This window comes from Mus musculus, chromosome 12, assembly GCF_000001635.26.
Source record: "Mus musculus strain C57BL/6J chromosome 12, GRCm38.p6 C57BL/6J".
Taxonomy (NCBI): domain Eukaryota; kingdom Metazoa; phylum Chordata; class Mammalia; order Rodentia; family Muridae; genus Mus; species Mus musculus.
The window spans coordinates 29526382-29547397 of record NC_000078.6 but is presented as its reverse complement, the minus strand read 5'-3'; the positions used below and the strand labels follow the sequence as shown (position 1 = coordinate 29547397).

Genomic DNA, 21016 nt, shown 5'->3' with positions numbered 1-21016 from the left:
CGAAACCCACAGACATTTCCTACTCCCTCTGTCCACATTCAGGGCACCTGTTAGGTTCTGCTTAGGGATTGGCATTTGGTCTCTCTGCCCTTCTGGCAGCACACAGCTTCACCTGTGGCTCTGGATCTGAACACAGACAGAGATCTAATTTCAAGACGACTTGGGACAAATGAAGAATTTGGGATTTGCATAACAAGATCATTCAGGGAATCAGAAAGGGAAGCTGATGCCCAATCTAAGTAGGTAACACCAGTCACACTGCAGCTCTCCCATAACAACTCCCCTAGATCAGTAGCCCCCCTACACACACACACACACACACACACACACACACACACATACACACACGAGCTGGCCGCACATCTGTACCCAGCCTCCGAATTCTGTGCTGGTATAGCAAGACACAGAGGCAGTTGTGTCCTGGATAAGGCCGCTGGTCTACCTCATCTGATAAACATCCTCCCAGTTCTCCTTATCTAGTATGGAAAATGGTTTACAAGATGGGAGGTGTGCAGTAAAACTGGTCTTCAATGGTTGTCTCAGCTGAGGGCTCTAGACCCACTTTTCTATTAGGAAGCACATCACCAGATGGTATCCTCTGAAGTAAGACCCCAGGGTTGGGAAGAAAGAAGGGGAGTGGGCATGCTCAATTGCACTTGTATAAGCCAGCCCTCAGGTACTGTGTAAGATGGGAGACAAGGCCAGGTCTCCATGTCTCATCTCTTTGACCACAGCTGGCTTTTAGACCTGCATATGACAGAGAAAAGGGTAGTGGAGCAAATACGAGTCAGAAAAGCTTCCTCCTTGGCACATACTCTTGTTGTCCTGTTAAACCTGTGCTGTCCCCTGCTTGCACCAGGCTTGATGGACAGATGCCCATAGTGAAGGATTAGCAAGCAGCCACACTTTATCAGAAAGGTCTGAATATTCCACCCAGTTCTGATCAGCTTTGCAATACCTTGGGCTACCCGTGAAGGAGTGTGCCTCTGCCTCAGCTGTTAATGGGCATGCCTAAGCAGGTTAGATTCCAAATGTGTTTCCTTATCATAGTCAGGCCCTCCCGTTAGCTCTTTAATGGTCAATTACAAGGGCTGCAGGAGCTGGGTACATAACTGTGCTGCTGGGGGAAGGGAGCAATCTGATCTTGGGGTGGGGAGAATGGAGGAGAGCCTGCAGGCCTGGTTTGGAAAGGCACCCATCCAAAGAAAAAGTCTAATGGGAAGCAAAGGGGTCAGAGTCACCTGGAAAGTCTGCTGTGCCTCCTTGCTACTCTCCAGCCTGCTTCCACGTGGGTCTGATCCCTCTCACACATCCTCATGTGAGGCTATGGCAGGTTTAATATTACAGAGAATTCTCACTGCTTTCAGGGCTGTGTGTGTGTGTGTGTGTGTGTGTGTGTGTGTGTGTGTGTGTGTGTGTGTGTGTGTATGTATCTATTATATACCCTCTCTGTCTAACCTGTGATAGGTGTGGGACAGATAGGTAGAAAGTGGGACATTAATACATGGGAATACGGAGAGGCTCTAGCCAGAAGTAGATGGAGAAGTGGAAAAAGACAGGAAAGAGCGCTGGTTTTGCAGAAAAAGCCATGACCTCAGTGCTGAGTTAGCCTGGGAGGGTTGTGGGGTGAGAGGCTGCTATTTGCAAATAATGAATGAAGCTCAAGAAGTTCAACTTGGAGGTGAGTTAGGGCCCAAGGAACAGGGGAGAGGAATGGCAACAGCGATGAGCTTGGAGCCTGAAGAGACTGCACATGCATGTACATACATTCAGCATGTATGCCCTCCCCCGACATAACATGTATGCATAGAAGCTATGCTTATGATACATCACTTTCTGTGAGGAGCACTTGACTGCTACGAAAACAAAACCTTAGAACGCAAGTTATGCAAAGAACCCTACATGCTTTCTTTCCCCATCCTGTCCATTTGAACCACACTGAGTTGGTGCACAGCGGCAGCTTACTTAGGAGTTCCTGCAGACGGCCCGATGCCTGGTCCAGGGGATGCCTGCTTACATTAAGCAGGATCTGAAAGCAGCTAATTTAGACATTCTGAAGAAGGCTGTGTTAACAGGATTAAGATCCTTTAATTTTGTGTGAGGTACTGAGACTGAGTCCAGCGTCTCACACAGGCCAGGCAGATATTACACCACTGAATCCATCTTCTTTCTGAGATTTTATTTTAAGGCAGGGTTTCACTAAATTGCCAAGTTGGTCTTGAACTTGTGATACTATGCTGTCAGCCTCCCTCGTAGAGTAACTAGGATGATAGGCCGGCACCAAGATTCTTAGCCAAATAACTATTATTTTTAGGAAGTTGTGAGAGTATAAAGAGGAAGGAAAGAAATCATGCTTGATGCTTCCGTGGGAGACTTGGCAAGGATATGCCCAATGATAGGATACTATAGAACTGCTTGGTACCACAGCTGTGGTCCAACCCTGAATACATTTATTCTGCTACTCTTGGGAGTCACTATTCTGGAAGCCATGTGCAAAGTTGGCCTTAGTTTGAAATCAGGAGGTCTTTCTAAGATGAGAGCTGTTTTGAAATATGCACTGAACAGCTCAGCTACCTGTGCCTCAGTTGGTAAGCAATGCCAGGGCTCTGCTGTTGGCCTGCTCTTGGCATTGTTAAAAACAGATCTTTCTAACATGCCTCTATGAAGAGACATCACAGATGTGCATAGAGACATGCAAAGCAAAGGACAGCAACTTACATCCATTATTTGCTTCATTTTGTAAATCATATTGTGTGTGGGTGTGTGTTACTGTGTGTGCACATTAATGTACATGCATGTGAAGACCAGAGAGCGATGGTTGCTTTGCACCTCAGTTGCTTTGCACCTTAATTTTTGAGGCAGGGTCTCTCACTACATCTGGAGCTCACTGATAGAATGGAACGGCCCCCCTAGTCAGCCCCAGGGATTCTTCTGTGTCTTAGACACGCCTACCATACTCAGATTTATATGAATGCTGGGAATCCGGATTCCTATCCTCTGGCTTGCTGGCACTTTACTGACTAAGCCATCTCCTCACCCCCATTTCCATTATTTTTCTTTAAAATTTCCAGCTCAGGAACTGGAGAGATGGCCCAGCTTTCAGAAAGATGGCTCAGCAGTTAAGAGGATTCACTGCTCTCAGACAGAGCCTAGGTTCAACTTCCAGCACCTACAAGGCGACTCACAAACATCTGCATATGCATCTGCATCTCCAGCTCCAGATAATCTAATAATGCCCTGATCTGGCCTCTGCAAGTACTAGGCATGCCAGTGGCGCATATCCATACATGCAGACACACATATACATAAAATGAAATGAAATAAATCCTCAAAACTCTTTCCAATTGACTTGCAAGAAACAATATGAAGTTTAGTAGTGGGGACTGCAAAATTAAGATTCACACATTTTGTTAACTAGGTAGTTAATAATAATGCAGAAGCAATAAACCTAGATTGCCATATGTTTAGGTAGAAGAGACTTTTAGAGAGGAAGCAGGCATCAAGTATGCCTATGGTTGTGTGATTACGTATGTGATAGGATTCAGTAATCCTGCAGATTCTTGCTGCCTTTGCATAAGACCCCAGAAGCCTTCAGGATAATGCATTTGCGAGCAACATTCTGGCTGTGTTTTTTTGCCCATAGCTGCTTTCCTAACTGTCTCCTTTCATTAGATCCTTATGTGCCTGGCTGGAACAGGAGTCAAAAAGTATGGGTCTTTGTCATGCATTGGTACTGAACTTTTGATCCTTCTTGGTCGAAAGTTCTTGGTTTTAAACCAGAACTGAAACCAGTGGACCCCATTTGGAAGGGTCTTGCTCCCTCTGTGGGTCTTCTCATCCCCTTCTACTATGAGATTTCTTTCCCAATATGCAGAGGGAAGCTTCCTGTGACACCTTTTGACTTTTTGAAAGGTTAGATGATTTTATTAAATTGGACATGTATTCTTAAAAGCCTCCCAATTTAAAATTGATACATAAACATGCACATACATTAGGGGTAGCGTGTGACATTTACAGACAGGTATTCACTGAATAGAGTTCACATAGGAGCTGGTCCTCTGATGCCAAACCCTTCTTCCTGACAAAACATTCAAACTCCTATCTTCAAGGACTGTGAACTATGCAGTGACTTATTTCTTTCTGGAAATACCAAGGCCTTTTGCCTTTATCTGACCATGCTCAGTTTTCCCCTACCCTCTCTTTATTTTGACTTTATTTAAAAAGCCACCAGTAGCAGTGTCCTAGAAAGGTTCCATGACTCTAGTGAGAAGGCTCAGAGCCTGGGGTGATGTAAAGGCTTTCTACTTCTTCCAGGGTCTGACTTCCTTATCCTATGCCCTTCCCGACTACAGGCACCACACCTTCTGTTTCACTGGGGTACTCTGCACCCCTGGCCCACTTGAGCTATGGCTGAACAGGACGATGGATGCAGTGGTAATGGGGGTGTTTGTTTGAACCCACAGGTTCTTGCTTGTAATTTTTTATGCCTTCTACTCTAGGCTACCAGAATTAGGCCGTGGATTGTGTAATAGTTTCTAGCTTCTAAAAATGTGCTCCCCTTTAACCCATGCATCCTCTTAATGCTGCCTCGGAAAAGACTGGTAATCCATAAAGACACAGGTTGCTTGAAGTCCAAGCCAGTAACTTCACTTGACTGTTTTATGAGAAGGAAGACCCATGGGAGTCACGGAGCTGAGAGAAACCAAGAGGTAACCTCAGAACTATCCCAGTGTATGTGCCTGTGACTTCTGTCAGAGGACTTGTGCACTTACAGCTGTCATAAAGGAATATTTGTCAAAAGTGTGACTCTACTTCAAGTCAAAGGCATAAAATAGATATAATTAACAAAGGAAATATAAGTGAAAGTTAATGTTTAGGCACATGCATGAGTTTCATGGGGTAATTTTCCTATATGCCCTAAAGGCATTGGTTTTTAATAGCATGTCATTTCCCTGGCCTCTATGAGGCTGCACTGGGCCATCACCAGCAAGAATATCTGTTGAGAATACCCCAGGCCTCTGCCCTCCTTCCAGCAGTGAGGATTAAAAGGAGATTTGAGAAGTAGTGGACTCCGTTCCCTCCTCTGAAACAATATACAAAGAGTGACGTGTTCAAAGTCACCCCCAAGTCTTGTGGGAAGCCAGACTATAGCACACTGCCTTCCAGACAGCACCTTCCAAATGGGTTCCAGGTCGTGCCAAGGTGAGCTACAAATGGAAATTTCACTTTAAAGATAAAAGGGACATGGAACCAAATACATCTAGAAAGGATGGCTTCCTGTTTGCTCTTTGGTGAAAATGCCTTTTGGTAGAAGCTCATAGGAAAATAATCAAGACAACCAGTCATTTCTGATTCCTTAAGAATTAGCTGGAAACTTACAGTGCACACGTACGTAGTCCAGCTGATTAAACCAAACCAGGCCCGGGTGATGCTCTGACTCTCCATAAGGACCAAAGAATTCACTAAAGAAAAAAATTTAAATACACTTACACTCCAAGTCCTGCCTGTCTTTTGATAAATGGGCAGAAGTAGGCAGGACTACATGTAGAAGGAAAAAAAAATCCAGGTGATGTCAGTATGTGGTCCCAGCTGCACATTCCCTAGTTATAAGAGGAAGTGAAAGATAATCCCACACTAGAGATAGACAGAGCTCTGGAAGGTGGCAAGGATATTATTGTTTGCTTCTTTTACTAGAGACCTATTAAAAAGAAGTACACTTTAATTAAAGTGTAATTTTATCACTTTTCCCTTCTCTTTCCTTCCTGCAGCCCCTAAATGCACCCCTTGCTTTTAAAGTCATAGCTTCTTTTTTCCTTTGCTTATACTATTGCCACATACATAAATTAATACATGACTATTGTCACATATAAATAAATCCATCCTTCTGAGTTAGTTTTTGTTCCTTGTGTGTATATGGTTTCAGGGATGACTAGTCTGCACTGGACAACCAATAAGGAGGCTCATCTCTGGGACAGGCTAATTCTTCCTCTCCAAGCAACTATTGGCTGCCCATGCTTCTTTGTCTGGAGATGAGAACTTACAGCATGCTTCCTTTCGGGTTATCATATCTATTGATACTGGCATATTCTGGAGTTTATGGACCAAGCATCCTCCAGGTTAGCAACATTGCTACAATGAAAGGAGACTTTTATCTGAATCTGCTTCATTTTAAAAATGCAAATTATGCAATGATGAGATTTCATTGGCTGAAAAGTGTCTGACACACTCTACACATCACATCTAGTCTCTAGATTGCTGATGTTTGTAATTCCGTCTGTGATTACAGGTTGAGTATATTTTCTAACTTACTCAGAATTGACTAGACATCTATTGACGTATGTGTTAGAAGTGTCCTGCTGTCTCACAGTGACTCTCTACCCCTCATGTGAGCTGGGTGGTCAGACCCTGTTCTGATCATTAACTCTGAAGCTAGAGGAACAGGTGGCCTAGCCCATTTGTAAACAGGTGTGCCAACGTGTCCCTGGGGGACTGACATGACACAGCTTGGCGTGCACTGTGAGTCTCTGAGGGAGAAGGGTTGTTTTGGAGCTAACAATATCCCAGTAACAACAAATTAGCCAAAGAATATTTGGGCGGCAAGACCTCCATGACTTCTCTCAGAATCACAGAAAAGGGCACTGGGAGGTTCTGAAGAGTTTAATGGGGGAATTTCTTGAATTTTAATTTAGAGTCAGACATCACATGTAAAACAAAGGAGAAACAGAAATGAGTCTAGAGTCTACTGAAGCACGTGGTTAGGATTTCTGTCAGCTACCCATATCTCTTGCTTTATGCAATTGATTCCATCTTTAAGTAAAGCTATATGGCTTTCTGATCCCTACACCCTTTGTCTTTCATACTCTGAGAGAATTTAACAATCTAACTCCATCAACAAATGTGTCTGTCAGAGGACTGAATGACAGAATTTGAATCCTGGACCTACAGGTTTGTCCAGTGGAGTCTGCTGGGTGGCAAGGTGGCAGTTGCTCTCAGAGTGTTTAATTGCCTCACCAGCTTCTCATTTGAATTCTCCTCCTGCTGCTGCCAAAGGCTTCTGTAGCCAATGGCTCTTCAGCTGGTTGCACAGTGTCAGGACAGCTCATATTGTACATGTAACAGAGATGCTAGATAGCCCAGAGATCTGTCTGTCTGCTGGAAGGCTGACTTCAGTTAGCAGTAGAGGCTTTGGCCACACCCCACCCAAAGCTGTTGTTGTTGACCCCTGCTACCCACAGCCCTGAAATGTCCAGAAACTTAGAAGAAGACATCTGACATTCACCAGTGTTTACTGTCTCATATTCTCGAATGAGAAAAGGCTGGACTCTATACCCAAGTATAAGGAAATCTGACATTCACCAATGTTTACTGTCTCATATTCTCGAATGAGAAAAGGCTGGACTCTATACCCAAGTATAAGAAACCACGGTAAAGAAGACCAGCTATCCAGAACCCCCCAAAATATCTGAACTTTTATTTCTAGCTTGTAAGAGAAGGGCATATACTAACATATGTAATCCGTACAGAAACAGTTACACAATGCTATGCAATCGTGCTAATATTCAGGAAGACCACCAGAGTATTTATTACCCAGAAAGAGGAAACAAGGGGTTCAGCCCACTCTGCTTAAGTCGGAAAAGCAAAAATCTATTTCCAAATCTATTCAAGGAAAAGTTGCCCTGCAGGCATTACCATTACCTTTTGTCAGCAGATGGGCAGACAGACAGATAAATACTTAGGTCCTGACTACCTGCAGGATGGTTCCCTCTCTTGGCTCTGCACACAGTAGGAGCTCAAGTTGTGCACACTGAAAGGATATTCCATCAGAGGCAAAGGGTGGAGGGAGAAGCTGACTAAGAAGCCACAGTCTTCATCATTAGTGTTGACTGTGCCATTGTTGCCAGGAGAAAAAGCTGAAATTGAGAGGGATGCCCACCATGGCTGCTGACTGCTGGAGATCTATCATTGAACTTTCCTAAAACACAGAATCTAAAAATAATTAGCAAACTTGCACCGAGTTTCAGGGGGGAGGAGAACAAAAGACAGGCTCACTGCCAATCAGCTGATCAGTCCCACTGGACTGAAGACATCTCCCCACGTCCCCTGTCTTGAGCCTTGAGCAGCTCCCCCGAGGTCATATGAAAGCCCTTAGGGCCTCTGCCTTAGCTTGGGGGGCGTCTCAGTGTCAGTCTTAGCTGCTGATCTGTTTCTACTTTCTCAGGCGCACTTGATCTCAGGAAGTGCTCAAACAATGAAAAGGATGGACAGGGTTAAATTCATAACAGGGTACTTATTCACACCACATTAGCCATGGGAATACTACAAGTAGACATAAAATTTTATTCCTGTGATAATATACTTCAAGCTCTAAAAAAGATCCCGTAAAGAAAAGGATTTCCTTTAAAAAAAAAAAAGGAAAAAAAAATAGCCAAAACAAAACCAGTTCCTATTGAGGTTAAGAGCGCTGCATCATAGAGATTAGAAGAGCTATCACTGGTGACGGCAGCCTACAGGAAATGTGGCCAAAAGAGACGTCCATCCAGAAAATGCAAATGATCATGACTTTTCCTATTGACTACTGGAAAGCCAGAAGTCCAGAATTCCTCAGTGTAATGCACAGAGCTGCCCGGCGTTCCCAGGTATCTGCAAAGCGCACGTGACCTGGGTCATGGAGGAAGCCGGCAAGTCTGTCTGCAGGAAAGCTTTGCACAGAGGAAGCTACAACCAACTACCTACAGCACGCAGCACAGGACAGCCCCATCCTCACCACCCCTCTGCCCTGTAACCATTCCGATTCTCTCTCTTTCCTGAAACGGGTGATGAGCAATGCCTTTCACCATTCCGTCAACAAACAGCTGGACGAAAGCCAAAGGACCATACATCCTGGTCTGCCGTGCCCTTTTTAATCAACTTCCTAATTAAAAAATGCCATGCTGGCATGAGGTATGAAGGGAGGAGGCTTAGAATATTTCACAAAATCGCATCCTCTCATCCTGGAGTTGTTGGGAATCTGTATCCTTACAGATGTTTATGAGTGTTCCTGCTGCAGAGATAGAATCAATTTGCTTGTGCCTGGCCCTCAAGACGTATTAAATTTATCCTGAAGGAAGCTGGCTTCTGAAAGCTCTTGCCCAGATGCACTAGGCAGGTGGGGGTTTCAGGGAACCAGAGGGTCCACCAGCAGATGCAGCATTGATTTCTGAATGTTCACACTCTCCTAGACAGCTCCAGAGCAGACTCGGTTTGATGGCTCTCTATGGGGTGCCCTGCAGACTGGATTATTTCCACCACAAGTCTGGCTAGCATTGTTTCATGGCGACAGTGTACTGTGCATTCAGCTTTTGCTCAGATGGCACTGGCTAGGGGGAATACGTGGACCAGGGAGAGGCTATGGCACCAAATTCAAAGTCAGTCTCTGAGAACTGTCCCCCCCAACCCCCGCCTATAGGATTCAGGGATGTAGGAGCCCCAGGAGCTGAGAAGTGGGTGCTGACTTCTGTAAAGACACTCTGGGAGTGCAGACTAGAACACACTAAGGTTCAGTTTAGACAATGGCTGAGGTGCTTTTCAAGGCCATGTTGGAGCTGGAAATCTTACAATGAAAAAATCCCTGTCGACATACTAAAAGAGGCACCCCTCCCATCATTTATTCATCTCCGAGTTGTCTGACTTAAAGTTCCAAGCTTGACACTCAACCTGAAAACATCTGAAGCAAACGCTCAACTGGGGTGATTTTTCTCAAGGCAATTTCAGGGAGTGGGGTGCCTAAGCCATCGGATTTCAGCAGGAAGCAGGCAGTGTACAAAGTTCTTACAACTATATTAATGAGTACATACATATGTCTAGGGCAGGTTTACATGGTGCATCCATTAACCCAATGCCTCAAATATTCCAGCATATACACAACACCTTTACCCCAGCAACTTTAAAAATATTCATGTTTTACACTCTCAGAACCATGGGAGAGCTCAGCACATTCTCTTTAGTGTGTGAGAACACACCACAGCACAGAATTATAAAGGAAATAAGCCCAAGTGGCATTTTGGGAGAAAACTGTTGATATTTTCCTTTTCTGTTCATAGGCAGCACATGTGGCTAAGGGCAGAGTTCCTAGGATACAGATCCCCCCAGGGCAACCACTGCCCACAGAGCAGCTAAGGCAGGGCACCAGGCATTTGGAACCTCATGGATGAATTGCATGATTTAGCTATGGAAGGTTGTAATCTCTTCTAAAGTTATTATTCAACCTCAGAGGAAAAGTTAAAAAATAAAATTAAAAGTCCCCTTAGAAATCACATTTTCAGGCTGGCTCATATGAACATATTTCCAGCTCAGAGACAGTTCATTGTCTTTGGATCAAGCCCTTACCCACTGCAAGGAGCCTTGAAAACAGACAGGACTACAAGCGGTAAAACTAACTCCCTCAAGTGGAAACTCTGGTGACATAATTGTGGCCCTTTAAAAAAAAAAAAAAAAAGGACTTCACCTGTGAGAGGCAGCCAGGCACAAAGGAAGCCTCGTGGGTAAGTGACATTCAAGGGCTTCCCTGCTTCTAAATGGCCAAGCAGAGGGTAAAAAGGAAAGGCTAATGTCTGCTCCAAGAAAGTTATAGCCCATCAGAAAACAAGAGAGTTATTTTACTCACAAAGATGGACCCAACTCCGCAAGGAACTAGCATGGAAAGAGGAGTGCAGAATAGCCTCCCTCTAGGTAGGAGTTCAGGAGAGAGAGAGAGAGAGAGAGAGAGAGAGAGAGAGAGAGAGAGAGAGAGAGAGAGAGAAACTCTTGGGTATTCATTACTTTGGGCTACGCATTTAAACCTGAGTTGTTTTCCCCCCACGTTCTAGCTTACTAGCTAATTTTTTTAAAGGCGATAGAAGCAACATTTGTATGCACTTACAGGATAATTGAGATTTTTCCCTGTTATGCAAAAAAAAAAAGACATCTTAATGTGAATATACAGAAACTTGCAATTTTAGCAGGAAAATCATCAGTTCTCCATAGCAGGGGCAAGCCTGTGCCCAGAGTGTCACACCTGAGGCTTTGGGTTCACTGAAGGCATTTGTTGTTTCTAATTTTATAAAGGCATACTTTCCGAAACAGAGCAAATCACACCCCCGCTCAGCACGCCCCCCCCACCAAAGTTGTATGTCTGTCACATAGTCACTGTCATTTCTAAAGTATAGCAACACTTTGAAAAAGGCTTTTAAAAATTCAAAATGAAAGCATGGCATGCTCTGAAATATCCAAGAAACTACAGAGACACAGTTAAGAGGCTGTGATGTCTATTGAAGTTTAACTTTAAAAACAAACTAAATAATTAGGTCAGTTAAAATGCGGACCTTTCCCTCTAAGGAGGGTAGGAATCCTTAAGACAGGAAAGGACTCTTCATCAGTGACTCTCCCCAGAAGCATCTTGAACTGAATTTTGAAACACCCATGCTCCAGCACGCTAGTCCCAGAATTATATAAGAAATGTATGCCACTGTTGACAATAGAAACTCAAGGCTCCAGGAAGCTTCATTATCACTTATGAACTCAGAAAACTGATTTGGAAAAAAAAATCTCATTTTTTTTCTCAATAGAACTAAGTATCAAAGGCTGTACTCATTTAACATTTGCCCTCTGTGCATCCTACAGACCTACAGAAAACCATCAGTTCAGTTTCCACTGCCCCCAATAAGTAACTGGTTAAATGAGCTAAAATCTCCTTCCAGCTAGGAAAAATATATACTAGTCAAAACTAATTATGTCTGGCTTTTATCTAAACAACATTTGCTAATTCTGCTGGTCTCCGTACACTGTCCCAGAAAATATTAATTAAACACGTTGAATAATGGCTGCTGTAAATTTCTGAAAACACTAATCTCTAAACAGTTAATTTTCACTTCACACTTATGCATGGAAGATGGATGAAGAGGCCACCCGAGCACCAGCAAAAGACTGTTCTTTTGTTACTGCCCTTAAGAGTTGAACTTTGCTCCACTTTGGGAAGCGCAGCCCCGGCTCCAGAAACAACAGGACACATTTACCTGGAGGGGATTTCAAAGAGAAACCTGAAGAATGGATTTTCTGCGCCTGCAGTCCCTCTCCGCACCTTCAGCTAAGCCAGCCTCTGACAAGCAATTGTTCCCACGGCAGCCACCCCTGCCTTCCATCTTAGGGACTCACCCAGAAAATTCTCCAGCCTGCTCCGCGACTACAAAACTCTTCTAATGCTTTTGAACGCCCACCATTTGTTCTCCATTCATCCAATCAACTTCGAACCGCACATCTTCTCTCTATCGGCGCGCAGACACGGGGCCACTTCTCATCTGTATGCTAATTATTTTGCCACATGGACAAAAGTAATAATGCTTTCAGACAGGAAACTAACAGGCCTGAAGTCGAAGATGGAAATTAATAAGTTGACACCACTAAACGCCGGGGAAGACGGGCATGCGTGCAGAGCCCTGCCTGGTGGATGCGGCGCAGCCTCCATCAGCAGGCAGCAGACAGACGGCCCTGGGCCGCCAGCACTGCCCAAGCTGCGAGCATCAGGCACAGGTTTCCTTAGAGACCACATCGCTGCCGCAGAGGCCCACCGGGAGCATCCTGCTGACTTACCCTGCTCGGGCGGGCTGCTGTCCTTTAAGCAATACAAAACGCAGCCATTTCCTCAATCCCTAACTTCATCACTGATCTAGATGTTTCTCAACCTAACAGCTGTGAGTTAAAACCAGTAATTTCTAGCCTTCCTGTTTACTAGGCTTTCAGTAGTCAGGCAAGATTGGGATGTGTGCTGTGTGCTTCCTACACTGTACCCACAGGCCTCTAAATCTCTAGAGCGGAGTGTGTGATGTGCAGTGCTGTATTTAATGTAATAGATGAGAACTGTAAATACGCAGGCTTACTGTTGGCTGCTACCCGCTAGGTGATGTATCTCAGAAAATCTCCCCTATCGTTGACGTTATGGTAAATGCATACAGTGGCTTAAGAAACCTCAGCAAAGTCAGCAGAGCCTTGGTGTTTTCACGGGAACTACAGCTACACATCATAACAAAACAAAAAGGCATTGGGACCTCCCCTGGCAGCTCTTAAGACTGGAGAGCGGGCACCAGAGAGTTAACTGAAGGGTTCCCACCATCTCCCTGGCTTCTCAGCCACACTACAGTATCCCATCCGGTACAAGCTCCTTTTCTCATCTTCCTTTAAAACAAGAGACAGAACTATTCTCTGAGTAACTTTTAGCTCATGATACCAGCATTTGAAAAGGAGAAAACAGAAAAAGTTTATTTTAAAAAAGAGCAGACCCAGTAAGATGCCAGAAACACAAAAGAGGGCATAGCTATATGACTTTCTGTGCCATTTGGGGTTTTTGTTTGTTTGTTTGTTTGTTTGCTTGTTTATTTGGGTTTTTTGTTTTGTTTTGTTCCCCCCACCCCAAGGTGCTGATTCTATAAATAGCCTCTTAGGGCAAGCAACAAATGCTTTTCTGTGGTAGTAGTTGTCCCCTTCCCTCACCAGCCTCTTAGTAGAGCACACTAAATCATCAAGGTACCTCCCCTGTCCTGGAAGCTAGCTTTGACTATCCAGACTCCTGATGAGAACAACTCTGGGAGATTGCAGACAAGCAGCCCATAGGCATGTTCATCTGAGGGGCAGCTGTAGCCGAGAGGGTTCCATCGCTGGCCCTCTGTACCCTGAATCATGCCATCCTGTCATAGTGTGTAACCAAACAAGAGTGGACGGTGGCCAGGCAGGTGGAGAAATGGCTGTGGGAACTACTTAAGAGACCATCTGAGATCACTCAGAGGAGTTGGAAGCTGCGGCAGCCAGGCAAATAAGCAACCACATGTCACCTTTAAAGGAAAGGGAAGAGGTACCTCTCGGCAGATGAGTTGGTGGCCATCAGCAAGTCCTCCTCAGCAGTCTGTCTCACTCACGCAGCTCCTCAACTGCCATGGAGAGCCCCAGGCACGTGTGGTCACAGATCCCTCCGTGTTTGCATTCCCTCCACCCCTCCCATCAGGACCCGCACCGTCAGCCCTGTGCACAGGAGTGCGAAGCAGAGCCCACAGCTCAGCCACTGGGGGCCTCCATAGGCACAGTGCGGACTGGTTTCTGAGGGAGACTGACAGCAGTCCCAAGGTCCCAGGAACACCCTCTTCTTGCTCTCAGAGGTAATTCCTCTGAAGAGCATCTGCCTGGCGCGTGGTTACTACACAGGGTACTGCCTGCTCCCTCTCCAATGCCCTGACAGAAACCACAGCTCTCCACAAGGAGGCTTGCTGGGGACACCCAGTGTCCCTCCATCTTCCCATAGACAATGCCTTGTCCACTGCCATCAGAATGCCTCCCTCCCCTTCTTTACCCCCCACCCTGGTAATCCCCACACGGGGGGCTTTTTCTTTCATCCGGAGCTATAGCATTCACATTTCCTTCCTACCCAGCAGCCTGAGGCAGCAATGCTGGCCAGTATCTTCTCATACAATAAGCGCTTATACAATCTCTCTAGTTTTCTAACACCTGGATTACATTTTCTCTGCCATCTCTGATTACTTCTGCAGATACCCTGAGGGCTCATTAGGCCATCAAAGCTTAAAAAAAACAAAAAACAAAAACAAAAAACAAAACAAATCACTTTCATTGTGAAAACGTTCCCAGAAAAGTCATTGTGTATGCTAGAACAATGCAGATATGGAAGAGGCAGAGACAGAAGAGAGTGGTAGAGAGACAAACAGGGGCAAAGTTAGAGAGGCCAGGGGGCCAGGAGAGGCAGGGAGAGGGGGAAGGAGAAAGGAAGAGAGCACAAAGATACTTCAGACCCTTCAGACCGAGTCACATGGCACTGAAACATAGCCTACTGATGGAAAAATGTACAGTTGTTTCTACTTGTGCAAATTATAACTGTTTTAGGCAATATATTCATATATGGGATATGCCAACTTAAAATGTTTGTTAAAAATATTAGCTGTATATGTTATTTAGATATCACCCCTGCACACACACACACACACACACCAGAACAAAACACATATACAGTACTTTATTCTTTAAGTCCACAGCATCAGCTGTCTTTAGTTTGGACTACACATAGAAGGGTGTCAGTTGAGACATTGTATTTTGCAGTGGGGCTGGAACTTAGCTTAGTGAGAAACAGGTTAATGTTTTGCAAGTTTTTGTTCAAGTTCACCTCCCATTACTTTTGTCAGGGGATGCTACGAAATTTTAAAAGAAGAGAGAGAGAGAGAGAGAGAGAGAGAGAGAGAGAGAGAGAGAGAGAGAGAGAGAGAGAGAGAGAGAGAGAGATTCTTTAAGACAGGGAAAGGAGGAATACTGCAGTGAGCTCAGCTATGGAGGGATCCTCCTGAGAGCAGGGTAGCCTGAGCTTCCCTCACCGCCACTCACTTGCGACCTCAACAGTATTCTGGGGGACTCTTCAGACTTTATTGTCAAATATTAGATGCATTTGAAAAACTAGTTATTGATTAGAAAACATGGCCCTTGAAGAAAATGGGCAAGCAGTTGAGTTCAAGTTCAGGGCAGAGAGGTCCCTACCGAGGGAGCCTCATTATTTCCTCTTGTTCCAAAAAGTGGATCTATTTTAAAGCACAAGAGTGACTAAAACCTTACGTTATTGTTTGTAATTTAAAATCTAGCCACTGAAATGCATAGCAAGTAAACTGTGTTAGAAGAGATAATATGCATTTTTGAAACAACAGGTCTCCATAGAATTAGACTGTCTTACAGGTTGACATGGGATGTCTGGCTTAGACATACGACATTTAAAATATTATTTTATTAGCAAATATAATTTCCTCAGATATAACTGCCTTTTTGAACGTGGTACATGTGCTGCATTTCTACATAGAACAAACAATGCAAATGAATATTCAAATTTTAAATCCATTATTTTTTAATCTATGTATAATGGTAACAAATAGAAAACTTTGAAAGATCTTTAATACTGCAAAATAACTTTTATTTACATTTATTTTTGATAGTTGGTAAAGGAAGTGAACAGATATCATCAGAGAGTGGGATAGTTTATAACAATTAATAAAAGCCAAAAAAATTTAAAGAGTTAAAAATTAAATTAAACCAGGTAGAAAACATTGCAGGAATAATAAAGTTACCACATCTGTGAGCTCTGACCCTCTAGCCATAGCTACATGCTTTTAAACCAAGTTTATACAGCTATGTAGTTCAAAGGAAAACAGTAGGCTCCTGTTCCTTTAAGAATTTTTGTGTATTAGTCATAAGTATTCTCAAGTTATTGGGCCTCAACCCTGGCCTTAGCTTCAGACACAGAACCATGAAACTGGTATTGGTTGGTAGTACTGGTGCCAGTTTCACTTCATAGAACGATTCCGGCCATTCGTACTTCCTGTCCTAAGGTAACTCTCTCTGCCCTGACTCATCTTTTCAAAACTGATATTGTATTATTAACCGGACACATTGCGGTAAAGAGCGTCTACTCTCAAAGTAGTAATGTTTGTAGTTTTAGAGCCCCAAAGCACATGAGTTATTTTGGCAGATTCATGTGTTTGATATTTATAAGCTCGTGCATGCAATAGCAGTTGCAATGTCTTTACAAAATAAAAACCGTCAGCTACAGATCTGGGCTGCCACCATCTTCAAAACATCCAATTGTGACCATAAACACCACTCGACTGACTTCTACCTCAGTGAGCACAGTCATTAAGGTGATGCTAGTGAGCTGTTTTCACATAGGCAGTGAACCTGTAGGAAGTCTCTGCTGAATGCAATTGCTATCTGCCACGGACAGCTCCCGGTGCTGAAAGGAGGCCAGGAAACCCTATCACAATGGCTCCCTCCACCAGCCTTTGAAAAATCACAGCAAACTGAATGGGGTGGAAAGTGCTCAGCCTGAATAGCACTGTCTACAGAACAATGGCGGCTAGCTCCAAATCCTGCTATAATCACATTAATGAGATTAATCAGTGAATTAGCGGCAGTCAAATGTCAGGGAGGCAAGGAGGAAGCCAACCAAGATGGGTGATTAACTTTGGGAGGGGGGAGGGGGGAAATCAACTGTGCTCTCTGTCCGAGGATTTGCAGAAGTTGACAGATCTGATTCACAAATCTGAAGGCTGAAGGTAGAAATCAAAAGGCGGCCACACAGCCCTTCAGAGCACACTGTGGCTCCAGCCACCACCCTGCTGGTAGTCCTCTGAGGGAAATCATTTCAGGAGTCTTCACAGACTGTCCACATTTTACAGTTTGAAGCTTTGAACTGTGTAACTAATATTTAATGTTAATTTATTTTCCCTACATTCAAGCTAAAAATATATTTTAAATGACTGATTAGGAGAAGGGGGCCGAAGCAAGAGTTTTTAAAAGTGTATCAACATACAAACACCCCTGCAGTGGTCTACCATAAACAAATATTACAATAAATAAAATGTAATAGTGAAGCATAACTTTAAGGAGAGTTTCAACCAAATGACTTACTATACTACACTGAAGCAATTCAATCATTTATGCTCCTTTGGGTCAATTGAGGAAGGAAAGACAATAAAGTTCTTTGAGGCGGATGCATGCTGCACACTTGTATTTAAAATGCACCATTAGTACTTTGGGTTCATAGTTTGGGGTAGACTAAAAGTTAATCTTATAATATTGTTTTCAAAAGGAATTTTGAATAAAATACTTCCATTTTTAGAGTAAACATGTCTATCTACATGTAAAATATACCTGACTTTCTCACTTCAAAAGCTGCATCTCTTTTATAAAGTTAAACAATTAGAAAGACTCTCTCATGCTTGTGAAAGTGTTATGGGAGCTTTTGTTTGTGGTGTTAGCAAAAAGTATAAACACTTGAACAAAAGAGTTGTTAAACAAATCACTTTATCCCAATTAAATTAACAACATCATGATTGATAGCATATATAGTTTCAAGATATAAGAAATTTGTCGTGATTAAATTAACGCTCTGGTCAAACTCTACTGTATATTTTGTATATTTCACACTCAGGTGAATATTTATATTATTTATTATTTATTCAGATCTACCTGGAAAGTAGAGTGTGAAGACTCAACTTTTTGCTTATGAGGTGATTTTTAAAAAACCATATTCTGCTAGAACTTAGGTGCTGTTTTGTTTTTATGAACTTCAAACATTGAGGTTATTGTTTAAAATCTTTATTTGAGTTTATCAGTTTTATAAACATCAACAAACTTTCTTTCTATAATTAGACCAAGACAACAGTGCCTCAGGAGTAGCTAACATTCCCACAGCCCTTGCTTAAAATCCCTCCTTGTTTGTAAAGTGAAGTTAGCCACTCTCAGGAAGTTACTTCAGCCCAAATCACCGACCTCCAGACATGCAGTAAGTTTTTCGGTTTTCTCATTTTTTTTTATTTCTTTTTATAAACAAAAATCATTGTTCAGGCATGCAATCTATTACCCATTTTTGCTCTAAAGACCAGCTTCTGAGGACTGAAGACCTGTACCTCAGGAACCTCTCAGCCACCAGCCACGCTATAAAAATAACTTTAAAAAGGAACGAACAATAGGTCTGCAGCAGAAGCCATGAGCTACAGCAAAAACAGATCCTGACCCCTGAGTCCAAAGAATTAACCTAACGAGCATCACGTACCTCACACCATGACCACACCGCTCACAAGTGACGGCAAGTTCAATTTTGGTAACTGTGCTGGCTCAAAACACACAGAAAGAAAGAGAAAACCCTTTCCCCCACAAGTGGGAGGCCGAGGAGGACCACGCATAGCACCGAGAGGCAGGGAAGGTTGCTTTTGTCTTCAGCAGCATTGATTTCATAACCCACAGTCCAGGGAATCAAAAAATTGAAATACACCCACCAACAATGGGTGAGAAACCAGGAGGCCTCCAAGAAGACTGCAGGGAGAAGCTTTCTCGCTCTGTTTTGTGTGCAGTAGCTTAGGGGGAAAATGTCGCGCGGGCAGGAATGACACATGCAGCAGGAGAGGCTAGCGGGCCTAAGAGATCTGCTTTACCTCCACAGCCAGCCCCTAATGCACGCAGCTCCACTCATCCTCTCCTAGGCTTTTTTTTTTTTCCACTTTTTTTTTTCACGAGCTCCAAATCCCCGGCATATGACCTTCTGTTAAATAGATAAAAAAAAAATTGCTTATCAGTCATGCAAATGAGGCTGAATTCATTTTCCACAACAGATGGCCTCATAGATAATGATGATGGAAGAGAGAAAATTGAATGTCTCTCACAAGGTGGCCATGGCAACCGAGAGCAGAATAATATCAATAATAAGCTCACTGCATAATAAGGTTGTCAGTCCTACAAATCAAAGTCTGCAGCTAAATCAGGTATACCACCCCAGCTAGTTACCAGGTATGTATGTGTATGTGTGTGTGTGTGTGTGTGTGTGTGTGTGTGTGTGTGTGTGTGTGTGTGTGTGTGTGTGTGTGTGCATCTATGTATACGCTGACCATGAGAATAACCAGCAGTCCAAGCCACTTAATGTCCAGGGGTGGGGTTGGGGGGGGGCGTAGTTGCTAGATAATGAAATGACGATCCTACAATTTGACAGTTTTTTCTTTTCTTTTCTCTTTCTTTCATTATATTTTCTGCAGTAGCAGATACGGTTTCATGAAGGACCGGCTAACTAGCCATATTGAACTGTGGAGTGAGCCTGTGGGTGAGCTCCCCTCCCGCTAGCCTCCTCCTCACTCTCCCCTCTGTGTGCCCTGCTGCATCCTGCCTAGATGCAAGAGCAGCTCACCCGCCGCCGGAGGCTTCCACCTTGGCTCCCAGGGGGACATCCTGCAAAATGAATCAGCAGCCATCCTGAGCAGGCTGATTAAAATGAAAATGGCAAGGCACATGTCTGGGCGGAACTGGAGCTCGGCTTTGTTGCCTGTCTGACAAGCACGCTCAATATAGCTCTTGCTAATAATGGCTTACTGCCTTTCGGTTTTTAAAAAGGTATCACCCTTTCCTCTTAACCGACTGCTACTCGCGTGTGTGTGTGTGTGTGTGCACGCGCGCGCGCGCGAGCGCGCGTGTGCTTCACATGTGTGTGCCACGGGGGTTGTGGGGGGACGGATTGCTCGATTCTAATTTTCCACTGCTCACATGCAGACAGCCCGCCTGACAACGCTGTTATTTTAAAACTGAACTTAGTTGTCTTTCTTCTGAGGAAAGTGATGGTTAAGTCTTGGATGTGATGTGGAGGTTGACAAAAACAGGGATTTCTAGCCCAAGCCTTAGCCACAGAGCTGGGGGGAGGGGGTCATCTAATGCTTGCCTCTTTGGCTCACAGCCCAAAGCTAGAAGCAGCCCAGGTGAAGCCTGCTCCTGCTTGAAGCTTTTCTACCAGACTGTCTCCATTCTCCGGATCTCATGCAGCATACAGTCTGAACATGGGAAAATAGAAGCCACTGAATGCTGCAGTTGGACAAAGTTTATTGCAAATAAATCTCATTTCTTTTCAAAAATTCCCAGGTGTAACTTGAAAATCCCTTTTTTATAAACCATATTTTTAAATATCTATATCAAAAATTTCAGGTTTTCTTTTTTAAGACATTGGGACATTAAATCATTTCATCTCTCTTCCTCAAAGAACACAAAACAAAACAACAACAAAAACCTCCATACACAAAACAAAAACAGCTTGATTTTTTTAAAAACTCATTTATACTGTGCATTTCCTATCCATTCTACTGCAAGTTAAGGGACCATTCAGTGACATTCTCTCAACTGCTCTCTTGGTAACAGATAAATGATTCTGAGGGAGAGCTACCAGCACTGCTCTTTCTTTATCTTCTCCTGTAATCCCTGCCTCTCTCTGAGCTGTGGCTCTCCTCCTGCTTGGTAGTCATCTTGCGGCACTGTGACTCAGAAATCAATAGAGCTGCCCTGGTGGGGACTCCACTCCACAAGGAGCAAGCTGCTGAGGCTCTGGCTCTCTCTCTCTCTCTCTCTCTCTCTCTCTCTCTCTCTCTCTCTCTCTCTCTCTCTCTCTCTCTCTCTCTTCCTCCTCGTTCCCCTCCTCCCTCCATCTCTCCTCCCCACC

General features: G+C 43.9%; 1 protein-coding gene and 1 long non-coding RNA gene across 53 annotated transcripts in view; one reads left to right on the top strand and one right to left on the bottom strand.

Annotated features, from left to right (window-relative positions):
- Myt1l (myelin transcription factor 1-like) overlaps positions 1-19808 on the bottom strand; it is a 395627-nt gene extending 375819 nt beyond the window's left edge. For 17 of the 51 annotated variants that reach the window (XM_011243820.3, XM_011243821.3, XM_011243818.3 and 14 more), the window contains exon 1: positions 13863-15921. The gene's annotated coding sequence lies outside the window, so the exon portion shown is untranslated. Of the gene's footprint in view, positions 1-12029; positions 13840-13862; positions 15922-18601; positions 19088-19723 lie in introns of those variants that run through there. The other 34 variants (NM_001093775.1, NM_008666.3, NM_001361659.1 and 31 more) reach the window with 19 other exon arrangements.
- Gm20208 lies at positions 16296-20440 on the top strand. 2 transcript variants are annotated; one of them, XR_381405.4, is made up of 4 exons: positions 16296-16376; positions 19158-19332; positions 19575-19926; positions 20264-20440. It is a non-coding gene; the product is annotated as a predicted gene, 20208 (long non-coding RNA). The 2 variants fall into 2 exon arrangements; XR_381404.4 differs by having other exon boundaries at positions 19575-20440.
- Positions 20441-21016: the final 576 nt, after the last annotated feature.